This window comes from Euleptes europaea, chromosome 2 (assembly GCF_029931775.1).
Source record: "Euleptes europaea isolate rEulEur1 chromosome 2, rEulEur1.hap1, whole genome shotgun sequence".
Lineage (NCBI taxonomy): Eukaryota > Metazoa > Chordata > Lepidosauria > Squamata > Sphaerodactylidae > Euleptes > Euleptes europaea.
The window spans coordinates 80,134,475-80,146,579 of NC_079313.1; positions in this window are offsets into that span (position 1 = coordinate 80,134,475).

Consider the following 12,105-nt stretch of genomic DNA (forward strand, 5'->3'; position numbering starts at 1 on the left):
TTAGAAATATTAGTATCATGGAAATCAATGTGGATGAATGCAGCAGCTGGCTAAGAGAAGCAGTAGGTGACAGAGCACTTGTGAGGAAGGGGGTCAGTGTCAATTCCAGGCAATGTGGATGGTTCTAAAAGGCGGCAAAAATGGCTGCCAATAAACATGACTGGTATTGTTTGAATAAAGCCACAACAGGAAGAGTATTATAATCAATGGAGGACTATGATTGATTGATTTGAAATATGCATCTACATTATAATAAATAAAAGGCTAAAATAACAACAAATAATATGGGTAATAGTGGTCCCAATGAAAATAGGAATCTCTAGTGGAAGAACAGAGTGCAAAACACAGCAGGAGCACCTGTCCCTGTTGAGATTAGTCATCTTATCAGGAGGTACATCAACAAGGAGAATATAGGGAACAAGTTATGCCTTGATCCTTGCCCCAATTCTGCCAACTGTAATGTTTAATCTCCAAGTGTAGCTCTACAGGAGGAAATCAAGTGACTGCAGTCTATGACAGGGCAGTGAAGTGAGGATGATGGTACCCAAGGATATGAATATGGGATGGTAGTTCACCTCCTGAGAGAATTTGCACCCAACGGCTACTATGATCTGAAGAAGATGTTGTCTGAAGTTTATCAAGGATGAGTTCCTTGTGTATAGCTGCAAGGAAGCAAGCAGCTGTATCACAGTGGGAATAATCTGCACAGGTGGTTGGATGATCATGGGTGCTTGAAGGTGATGTCAAGTTTATTTTGCAGCAGGAGAGATAATTCAGGCGAGTCCAACTTAATGTAATGCTATTTGTTTGAATCAGATGATAGAGCAACAGATGCTTATATTCCCAAGCCAATTTCTGATTCAGTTTTGAATCCAAGGCATGAAGTCTAATGTGTAGGGCTGCCTTCCACTGACACAAGAATTGGAAAAACCTTCTGCATCCGGAGAGGGCTCCTTCACCAGAGGATATTGCAACTGCTAGCAGAACAAATCCATGGGCTCCAACCCTAAATTTTATTGCCATCACTGACAGCTGTTCTCCATTGTTCCAGCTCATTTGGCATAGCGCACCCCCTTCCATCTTTCTTTAGGTATTGTTAGAGATTATCTGTTTTTCATTATTTTTGTCTTTCTGGCATACTTTTATGTAATTTCTTCTCTCAAATTTCTGTCTCAGAGCCTTCACATTAGAATCCATTTCCCAACTCCAAAATAAGTCTCCACTATATCCCATTGCTACAATTAAAGTTAAATGTTGAGTAGCTTCAAATGTCTTATTTCCATTGAAGAAAAACAATGCAAAAGTTAAAACAGGATTGGCCTTGAATACCTGGTTTTATTCACATCAAAATGTGACGGGTGAAAGTTAGATGTACTGATAAAGAGGAGTGGCCTTGAGTGGTCATTACTCAGCTGGAAAGCAGCTTATCACGATTAAAGAAGAAAGCTCTGGGTTTAGGCAAATAGGGTGCACCTACAGCCTAGAAGACAAACCTGTAATTACTAGGGGCATATGGAAGGAACAGGAAAGTCGGGCATCTTCAGCATGCAAAGAAGCATACAGCCTTGCCTGCTCATAAATAACATGACCATTTACGGTAGATCTTGCAAGAACTATCATAGACCACACAAGCTCTTTGCCATCATCTTGGGGCTGAATTGCCTTTACAAGAATTGTCTTGAACATAATGGACAGGGTTAGGAGTGCCCATTAATGCCCTTTAGGGAAACTATTTTTTTTCTGCCCTGTTCATTGTCTCTTCTGCATATGTGGAGGTGGCAATGAGGCTTAATTTCTCTTCAATTTCTCTTGGTTAGAATTTTGCAGTACCCTTACCTGGGGACACAGGTTGGTGGTTGTGATGTATTTAAAGTAACATTTACTTTGGTCTTTAGGTCTAGTGTGAACAACTCTTGTGTGAACAATTTTCAAAATAATAAGCGCTGATAGAGCATTTCAGACATTTCACATATATGATTGGATTAATCCTTACAACCCAGTAAAAGAAGTCGAAGTTATCTGTATATTGCAGATGAGAGGACTGAGGCAAAGTGTCTTGCCTAATGACATTTAGACTGTAACCCTAGAACCGTGTTGGCGAACCTATGGCACTCGTGCCCAACTTGGCACGCGGAGCCCTCTCTGTGGGCACGTGGCCGCCCAGATGGGCGGCGGGGGCTTTGAACCGCAACGGTTCAAACCCCCCCTTTCCTGGGTGGCCAGGGCTTTGAACCGCTCCACACTGCCTGCAGGCAGCGCGGACCAGTTCAAAGCCCCCCCTTTCCTGGACTCCCCGCTGCCCAGCTGGGCTGCGGGGGCTTTGAACCACTCCGTTCATGTGTCCCGGGTTCAGACGGAGCAGGCTTCGGCCCTGCCCCCTTCCTGGGCTGCTGGGAGGTGGAAGCACCGGCCTGCTGAGGGTGGCCCGTCGCCCAGGCCGGGAGAGCCCCGCGCGCAAGGGCCGCAGCCTGGGCGGCCGGCGGAGATGAACCCGCCATCGCTGCCCTCAAGATGTCGGGGCAGCGAGCGGCCGAGGAGGGTGGCGGCGGCGGCGTGGGGGCCCTGGATCGCTCCCTCCAGCACATGCTGCGGGCCATCGTGGAGGAGCGGCACCGCCTCACCCTGGGGCATGACATCGGGGGGCTCAGTGAGTGGGCCAGGAGCACGGCAGCCGGCGGAGGGAAGCCCCGTCGGAGAGGCCAGCGTGGTGGTGTGGCCAGGGCTCCCTTTCCCTGCAGCGGGCTGGCTGGCTGCAGCGGGGTACTCCGGGCAGCTGGACCAGGGAGCGCGGCCGCCACACTTGATGGGTGGGGAGGGGGCTTAGAAGATGGGAAGGGGCCGGCGGAAAGGCCGGCAGAGGGGAGGGGCTGTGGCTCAGGGGAAATCCTCCATTTGGCATGCAGAAGGTCCCAGGTTCGATCCCCGGCATCATGTGTCCGTGCTTCCCCTCAGGCAGCGCGGACTGGTTCAAAGCCCCCCCCCTTTCCTGGACTCCAGGGGTCCCCCTGCCTCCTGCTTCCCGCGGGCCTGGCCGCTCACGCTGCTGCCTGCAGGCTCTGGCTGCCCGGCTGCCTTGTGAGCCTCGGCCCCCTCCTGCAGCGCCAATGCAAGGCAAGAGCCAAGCAAGCAAGCCTGCCCGGGACTCTCAGAAGGGTGCGGCCAAGGGACAAACAGCTGCCGAGCGCGTTGCTGCAGCACTGCCTGGGCTAGGCGTGCATACCTGGCCAGCAGAGAGCGGGCCTGTGGGGCGCCTCCCACCCTGTGCTTCTGCATTTTGCATGCGGGGGCGCAGTGGGGGCTTTTGCACGGGCTCCGCCTCTCGTTGCAAGGAGGCAGCGACGTGCGGCGGGGAAAAGCTGGGCGGCGGAAGCTGGACCGGTTCAAAGCCCCCCCTTTCCTGGACTCTGGGCTGCGGGGGCTTGGTGTTGGCACTTTGGGATAAATAAGTGGGTTTTGGGTTGCAGTTTGGGCACTCGGTGTCTAAAAGGTTCGCCATCACTGCCCTAGAACTTTGTGGGACTTACTTCCAAGTAATCATGCATAAGACTGGGCTGTTACTGAGTTTCTAGTAGAAAATTTGAATTGTGGACATCTTAATTCAGTCTAGTTTATGAGTCACTATTCTTAGGGATGTTTGAACCCCTTCCAATTCAGCTCACATTCTATTCACCAGTTGCAATCTGGGAGCTCTTTTTTGACAGGCTGTTCAACTGTGAGCAGCTCAAGCCTGTTTGGCAGGTCCCATTGTCAACATATTCAGCCAGAACAGTAATGTACAATTGACAGAATTTCACACATGCATGTTTTTACATAGCCCAGTGGAAATTACATTTCTCACCAAACATTTCTCACCAAATAATTGCTGTGTGCCAGTTGTTTAAAGAGTGAGCAAAGCAGCAGGGTCCATATATAGCCATGTTAATGGATGCTGATCTGTTCATTTTAGCAGTATTTCACACATGTGCATATTTTCAAGAACCAAATAGGAGTTTAGTTCTCACTTATGCACATGCTTACCCTGAACATCTTTAAAAGGTTTTTTTAAGTTGCTTCCTATTTAAAAATTAAAAATGGATTGTGTGGCAAGAGCTACAAGAAAAAGTACATTTTTAAACCAAGCACCCAGACTAAGGACAAATTCTGCCATATGCAGCTTCAAGGCTGTTTAGCAGCTGCTTAAGTCAGATGCTGGTGAAGCAAGGAGATCTGAGTCTCAGCTTACTTGGGATCGCAATTGTCAAAAATGTTATGTCCACACTGCCAAGCATGTTCACTGAGAAATTCTCAGCATCCCTAACTATGCTACACATGGGTCCTGCAATGCTCTTTATGCCACTGCAAACCGTAAAACTGGGTCTTGAGGTTCCCCAGGCGGATAGTTCTGGGGGACATTAACGTCCATGTAGATACCGCCCCTTCTTCTACTTGAGCTTTGGATGTGGTAGCATCCATGGCAACACAGGGACTCTCCCAGGTTATATCAGGTCCCACACACCAAGCAGGCCACACACTAGATATGATGTTCATGGTGGGTCCAATCTCTATGGATAGGGTGCCATGGTCAGATCAGTTTGCTCTGAAGGCCCATCTGGACTTGCCAACCCACCCTGCATAGGTGGCGAGTGGATTTTTGCTCACCCGCAGAGACTTATGGATCCAATTATGGATCCAACATTGTTTTACCAGGTTGATAATTGCACACATCTTATATGGGAGACATATATAGCCCAACATAGCAACCTGAGTCAATCTTACCAGATGTTTGTGTAATTGGTAATATAATTATACAATCTATTACATGCCTGGTCTGGCGTCTGGCATGTGGTTATAGATATCAATCTTAGGAAATGCCATTGTGCTGTTTTAACATTTTTAAATCATTTTAATCTTGACATAGCGCTTCTAATAAATTATATTTTCATTATTTATATATATTTTCACCCCACCCAACCTTGGGTACCCAGTTCCAATTGGCTTCCAGAATGTTCTGTGGGATCTAACCCCCCCCACCCCCGGCAAATTGTTAGATGAGCTGATGGAGGACTGGCATAGCCATTTTTGGGAATGGCTGACGTCCTCTTCACCCCCGCTCCAAATAATCTCCTTGGTATACCTTGTTGCTGAGGGGAAAGAAGCGGGAGCTTAGACAACTAGAGCGAACTTGGTGTCGTACTTGTGACAAAGCTGCAAGAACATCCTATAGGATGGATATGAGATCCTTTGAGATGGCAAATATTTGAAGGGATATCATGTTGATGAGGGAACTAGCTTGTTCTCTGTTGCTCCAGAGACTAGGTCACAGAGTAATGGACTTAAACTTTAGAGAAAAGCGATTCCACCTAAACATTAGGAAGAACTTTCTGACGGTGAGGGCTGTTCGAAGGTGGAATGCGCTGCCTCGGAGGGTGGTGGAGTTCCCGTCTTTGGAGGTCTTTAAGCAGAGGCTGGATGGCCATCTGTCGGGAGTTCTTTGATTGTGGGATCCTGCATGGCAGGGGGTTGGACTGGATGGTCCTTGTGGTCTCTTCCAACCGTGTGAACTTGTGAAGGCCACAAAGAAAGCTTACTATGTGGCCTCCATTGCATCCACAAGCTCTCGCCCAGCACAATTATTTATTTTAATAAATATTATTATTTATTAAAATATTGATACCATGCCTCTTTCTTCTTGTATCTGTGAGGGTGACTCTGAGATGAAGAAATTCAGGGTGGTAACCAAAGGAAACTGTGTTGAAATAATAGATGATGTGAACTACATCCACAGAGACTTGATAAGCGATGTCTCGTCATCACAACTCTAAATACGTTTCTAAATATGACAGTGTTTCTTAACCTTTAATCCTCTACTGCCCATCAGTACACAATACTATAATTAAATGACACCCAAAAGCCAGGACATAAAGTTAGCACTTCAGACAAGGCAATTCAGTTGTAATAGCAGGAGATCTCCACCTACTATCTGGAGGCTAGCATTTTGGAAGCGAGCAGCCTTGCGGTGCAGAGAGAGCAGAGCCAATTTTTGAGAATTTTTATTCTATAGCCAAGAAGCAACTGCATATGAAATTCAAGACGAATGACTGAAGAAGCTGCTATCGCAGCAGCGAAAACGCGAGGGTCATCCGGGCCGCATTCTCGTCTTGCGCTCACTCTCGAGATAATTTATGTATTAGTTTAAGTCAATTTTGACTGATTACAACACTTCTGTGATAATTCTTGTAGAACATTGAGCAGCCTTTTGGAGCTGTATTGTATGTGTTGTTGTTCCGTTTGTAAGAGTTTGCACTTTCACTTATTGCACAGTTTTGTATAATAGACTTTTGTTTGCATTGCAAGAGCCTAGTACTATTTATTTCCTCAACTATCTGGAGGCTGGCAACCCTACAACTAGGCCTGGCTGCTTGCTGCCACTCAACAGCAACCACCCTATGAAAGCCACTGTGGTGTAGCGATTAGAGCTTTAGAGTAAGGTCTGTGAGACCCAGGTTCAAATCCCCATTTTGTGGAACCTCGCTGGGAGATTTTGGAACAGTCATATACTTTCAGCCTAATGTACATTACAGGGTTGTTGTGCAAATAAAAGGAGGAAAGGAGACTAATGTAAGCTGCTTTGGTCCCCACTGTGGAGAAAGACCATAGTTCTCCAAGGCAGAGGCTGCAGGGGGGAGGAGACAGAAAGCTTAAAACAGATGGGCAGATTAAGATAGGTTGGCTGTTGGGTGGGAAGGAGATAAAATTGTCAACTCCAGATTGGGAAATTACTGGAGATTTGAGGAGTGGAGCCTAGGGATGGTGGGGTTTGAGCAGGGGAGGGACTTCAAATTAGTTATGATGCCATAGCGTACACCTTCCAAAGTGGCCATTTTCTCTGTGGCCTGGAGATCAGTTGTAATAGTGAGAGATCTCCAGCCACCACCTGGAGGTTGGCAACCCTAGGTGGGGGCAGAAAGAGAGCGAAAGCGACAGGCATGGAAGAGAGAGTATGAAAAGGGGTGGCAGGAGGGAGAGTGAGAGAAGTAGGGGGAGAGGTAGGGCAAGAGGGTTTGCATCAGTATTTGGCTCTCAGGGCCCTTTCTTGCATGCCCCCAGGGTAGTGCCGATCACCACTTTAGGGTCAGGAAGCAATTTCTCTCCATGCCAGATTTGACCAGAGATCGTGGAGGGTTTTTTTTTCTTTCCATCTTCTGTGCGTGGAGTTGGGGTCACTGGGGGTGTGTGGGGGAGGTAGTTGTTTATTTCCTGCATTGTGCAGGGGGTTAGACTAGATGACCCTGGTGGTCCCCTCTAACTCTTATGATTCTATGAGAGGAGTGGAAGTAAAGGTGGGGGAAATGGGATAGCTGCTCCTGCAAGTTTCTTGCTGGTCCCCACTTCTTGTTTCTAATGAGCAGTCAGGGAAGCTATATGGGCAAAAAGGCTTCCTTTAAAATATGGAATTCTTTCTCAAACGGTGAGAATAAAAAACATGAGATGACAATAAAGATAGTGTACCCTCTCAGGGCAGCTTCCCTTGGCACTCTTAAAGGGCCACCCAATCGTTTCCCAGGGCCTCAGTCAAGTAGTTGAAGGGATTTCTGTATCCTGGTTCTTCCTGCATTGCTTGCTTGTGCATCCACTTTGTCAGCTACTCCTTTTCTCTCTGCATGGACTTGGAAAGGCAGCAGGGGAGTCCTCCTTGCTCCATCTTGTGCAGGCTTAATTAAATAGGCCCTCAAAAACTTCACAGCCCCACCCTCTCACACCTTCTGGAACAGGGCAATGGACTTCCAGGCTATCCCCCGTTGCTCCCAGCAATAGGCTTACCGGTACCAACGCTCCAGGTATTAGCTGGAGATCTCCCGCTATTACAACTGATCTCCTGCCGATGTGAGGGCCATCTGGTTTTGGCTCCTATCTGTTTCTATCTCTCCCTCTTTGAACTCGTACAAGCAGTTCGCACCTCTGTGTATCTTCCTGAGTCCCCCGCCTCGTCCTTCTTGCCCAGGTGCCACCTCTCCTCCCCTGCTGTGCCTTCTGCCTTCACTCCCTCGGGCTGACTCCGGCCTTGAAATGCAGATAGCCCTCACTGTCTCTCTAGGACTGTTTGATGTTTTATGCTGCACCGGTTTGCCTTGTAACCTCCCATGTCTCCCATGCGTGTGAACCTTCATGCCCTGTAGTAGATAAATACTGTAACCCCGATAAGCTAGTCACTCGCAACTTTGAATCCATGAGCCTGTCTTCTCTATTTGAAGCCTTCAATAAATCTTTTGTTTCTGCATCCAAGTCTGAGCAATTGATTTGGCGAAGTTTGCCCAACTAGCTGGGGACTCTCACATTAAGTTGCGAGTCCTTGCCTCTTCGTTCTGCATCTGTACCCTACGGGACAGCTATGTCAGCCGACGAGGAAAAGACGACCCCTCCGGCCTCGCCGGATGGAAGCGGTGCCCCGGACAAGCCGGCCCCGAAGGACAAACCGGACCAGAAGGTGCCAGGTGCGCCCCGGCTGGGCCCAGGACCGGGCACGCGTCCCAAGACCACCTTTAACACTTGGCTGGACTCGCCGAAAGGTTGGTCACTTTCCCGGACTGAGGCAAAGCACCGCCGCCTGGCCTTAACTGGTACGGGGTTCGAGGACGACCCCGCTCGTCGGGACGCTCTGATGGATGAGGAGCGGAGACAGTGGCAGGAGGAACGCCAGGCGATGGTGGAGCGCATTGACGCCATGCAGCTCGTGATGGAGGAGATGGCCGCGGCCATGGACGCGCTGAAGGTACAGCCCCCGCCGGGTAACCCTCCGGATGGGACACCGGCGGCTCCCCCCGCGCCTCCTCCCAGCACCCCGGCCCGCCGGGACCTGAAGATCACGTATGATGGGTCGGGGGACCAGTTGACCTTTTTCATGGTCCAAGTGGACATTTTCATGCGGGAGCAGGGCAGGACCTTTACCTCCGAGGAGTCTCAGGTCCAGTATGTGGCCTCCCTCCTGCAAGGCGAAGCGGCCGCGTGGATGGTGTTACAGTACGAGCTCCGCTCCCCGGTGCTACGGAGTTTGGATGATTTTATGATCGCACTCCGCAACCGGTTCGAGGACCCGAATCTGGGGGAGCGGGCCAAAGCCGCTCTGATGCAACTGCGCCAAGGGGCCAAGTCAGTGGCGCAGTATGCGAGCGAGTTCCAGTCTCTGTCGAGTCGGATTCTGGACTGGAGTGAGGCTACCCGGGTGCAGTTGTTCAGGGAGGGCCTAAACCCGGACCTGCAGCATTGGGCCTTTATGCAAGGCAACCCCCCTGACGTTGAGGGTTGGGTGCGCCACGCTGCCGACATCGAAAATCGGAAGCAGCTCCTGAACCTGTCCAAGCAACGTTCCGGCCGCGACTTCAAACCAAGAGGAGACAAGGCAGGTGGGATCCGGGACCCTCGCACCCCGGGCGGCAGCGGCCCCACGCCAGCGGAGCGCCGCAAGCGCTTCGAGGCAGGGGTGTGCCTGGTCTGTGGAGGAAAGGGTCACTTCGCCTCCCAATGCCCATCCCGCTCCGGACGCCCAACTTCCATTCGCCCCGTCCCGAGCGAACCAGAGAAAGCCCCCGCAGAGGGTCAACCGCAACGCCGAAGCAACGCTCCAGGACGTCGGAGCACCCCCTCGGCACTGCACGCGCATGCCCTGGATGGGATTGCCAGTTCGACCGGTCCATCGGGACCCCGGATTGCCAGTGCAACCTCTGACTCCGCCGAGTCACGGATTACAAATACCACGTCCCCCTCGTCCAGCGAGGAGGAAGAGTGGGATGAGCCGGCAAAAAACGCCGTCGGTCTGCTGTAAGGGGGGCTCCTCAGCAGACCGCACCGACCCTCGTGCAAGGAGCTCCACCGATGGTAAGCGCCCAGGAAGATAATGTTTATATTCGGGTCCACCTCTCACTACCCACGGGGGGGCCAGTTTTAGAATTCCCCGCGCTCGTGGACTCGGGGTGCGCCCGCACATTAATTAGCGAGGAGGCGGCCCGGAAGTTGCAGGTCCGCCGCAAGCGCCTCCCGGGTCCCCTCCGCTTCTCCCAGATGGACGGGAGTGACTTTAAAAAGGGGCCTGTCACTCACCGGACTACCGCGATAGTCATGACTGTAGGGGAGCATTGGGAACGGTTGTACTTTACCATTGCCCCCATAGTTGCCCCTGTTGTACTGGGAATGAACTGGCTACGGGGCCACAACCCTTCTATTGATTGGGTCAAGCGGACCCTCACCTTCCCTGAGGATCCCTGCGCCTTGCATGACAGGGACCGCATGACCGGGACCCCGGCAGCCGCCCTAGTGGGTTCCCCAGGACCCGTTTCCAATACCCCCAACCTACCCTCGGAATACTCCCAATATTCGGATGTGTTTGATGTGCGGGAGTGTGACGAACTGCCACCACACCGGGAGACCGACTGTGCGATTGAAATAGTTGGGGACGGCAAGTTGTCCAAGGGAAAGGTGTACCCCATGAGCCCCAGTGAAAAGGCAGTGCTGCGGGACTATTTAGACACTAACTTGGCGAGGGGCTTCATCCGCCCCTCCAAAGCTCCGTACTCTGCCCCCGCCTTTTTTGTCAAAAAGAAAACGGGAGACTTGAGACTGTGTATTGACTTTCGGAGGCTCAACGCTGTCACGCAGTCTAACGCTTACCCCCTCCCTCTCATTCCAGACCTACTAGCACAATTGAAGGAGGGCCGGATTTTCACCAAACTGGATTTAGTGGAAGCCTACCACCGCATTCGCATAAAAGAGGGGGACGAACCAAAAACGGCTTTTTCGAGCTGTTTTGGCATGTTTGAGTATTTAGTCATGCCGTTCGGACTTTCTGGGGCTCCGAGTGTGTTCATGCAGTTAATCAACGAAGTGTTACATGATTTGTTGTTTCGGGGGGTGGTGGTATTTCTGGATGATATACTCATTTATTCTGAAACCATGGAAGAGCATGTCCGGCTGGTGCGGGAGGTCCTCCAGCGGTTACGGGACCACAAGTTATATGCCAAAGTGTCTAAGTGTGAATTCCACCAGCCTTCCATTACCTTTCTAGGCTATGTAATCTCTCACCAGGGGTTGGAAATGGATCCCGGAAAGGTTCAGGCGGTGCGAGATTGGGAACCCCCTACTACGCGCAAACAACTGCAGCAGTTCCTGGGGTTCGCCAACTTTTACCGCAATTTCATTCCCAACTTTGCGCAAGTGGCTCTCCCTCTCACTTCCCTTCTGCGCACTAAGGGAAAAGGTGCCAATGCCGCCTTGCCTTCAGCCCGACTGCAGTGGTCCCCTCCCTGCCAACAGGCTTTTGAGGACTTGAAGTTACTCTTCTCGTCCGAACCGGTCCTGGCCCACCCGGACTGCACTAAACCGTTTGTGGTCCAGGTGGACGCCTCCGATGTAGCTATGGGAGGGGCCCTCTTGCAGCGGGACGAAAATGGCGCTTTAAAGCCATGCGCCTATTTCTCCAAGAAGTTTACCCAGTCCGAAATCAACTGGGCCATCTGGGAGAAAGAAGCCGCGGCAGTTAAGCACGCCCTCACTGTGTGGAGGCATTTTCTGGAGGGGGCAGAATTCCCGTTTGAAGTGTGTACCGATCACAAAAACCTGGAGGCTCTCAAAGGAGCTAGAAAGCTCAACGCCAAGCAAATACGTTGGGCCCAATTCTTTGCCAAATTTCGGTTCACCCTCAAACATGTACCCGGCAAGGAAAACGCCCTAGCCGATGCCCTATCCCGACTGCCCCAGTACCGCAACGATTTTGACCGTCCTGTGGACTCTTTATTCACTCCTGAGCAAAGGGGGGAGATCCCGGGTTTGGCAGTCTCCACCCGGTCTCAAACCCGCCACCCCAGTGGTCCTTTGCTCAAAGGAATCCCGGAGGCTTTCCAGCAGCGCCTCCGGGAAGCGTCCCTACAGGAAGCAGAGCAGCAGACGCTCCCTTCCGGTATGGAGCAGCGAGAGTCCTGGTGGGTGCAGGAAGGGAAACTCTATGTCCCAGCCTCCCTTCGCAGGGAGGTTTTGGGACTGGTCCACGGGGCCAAGCTGGCCGGTCACTTTGGGTTTGTCAAGACGTTGCATTTAGTACGGCGGCAGTTCTGGTGGCCGGGCATGAGAGGGGATGTA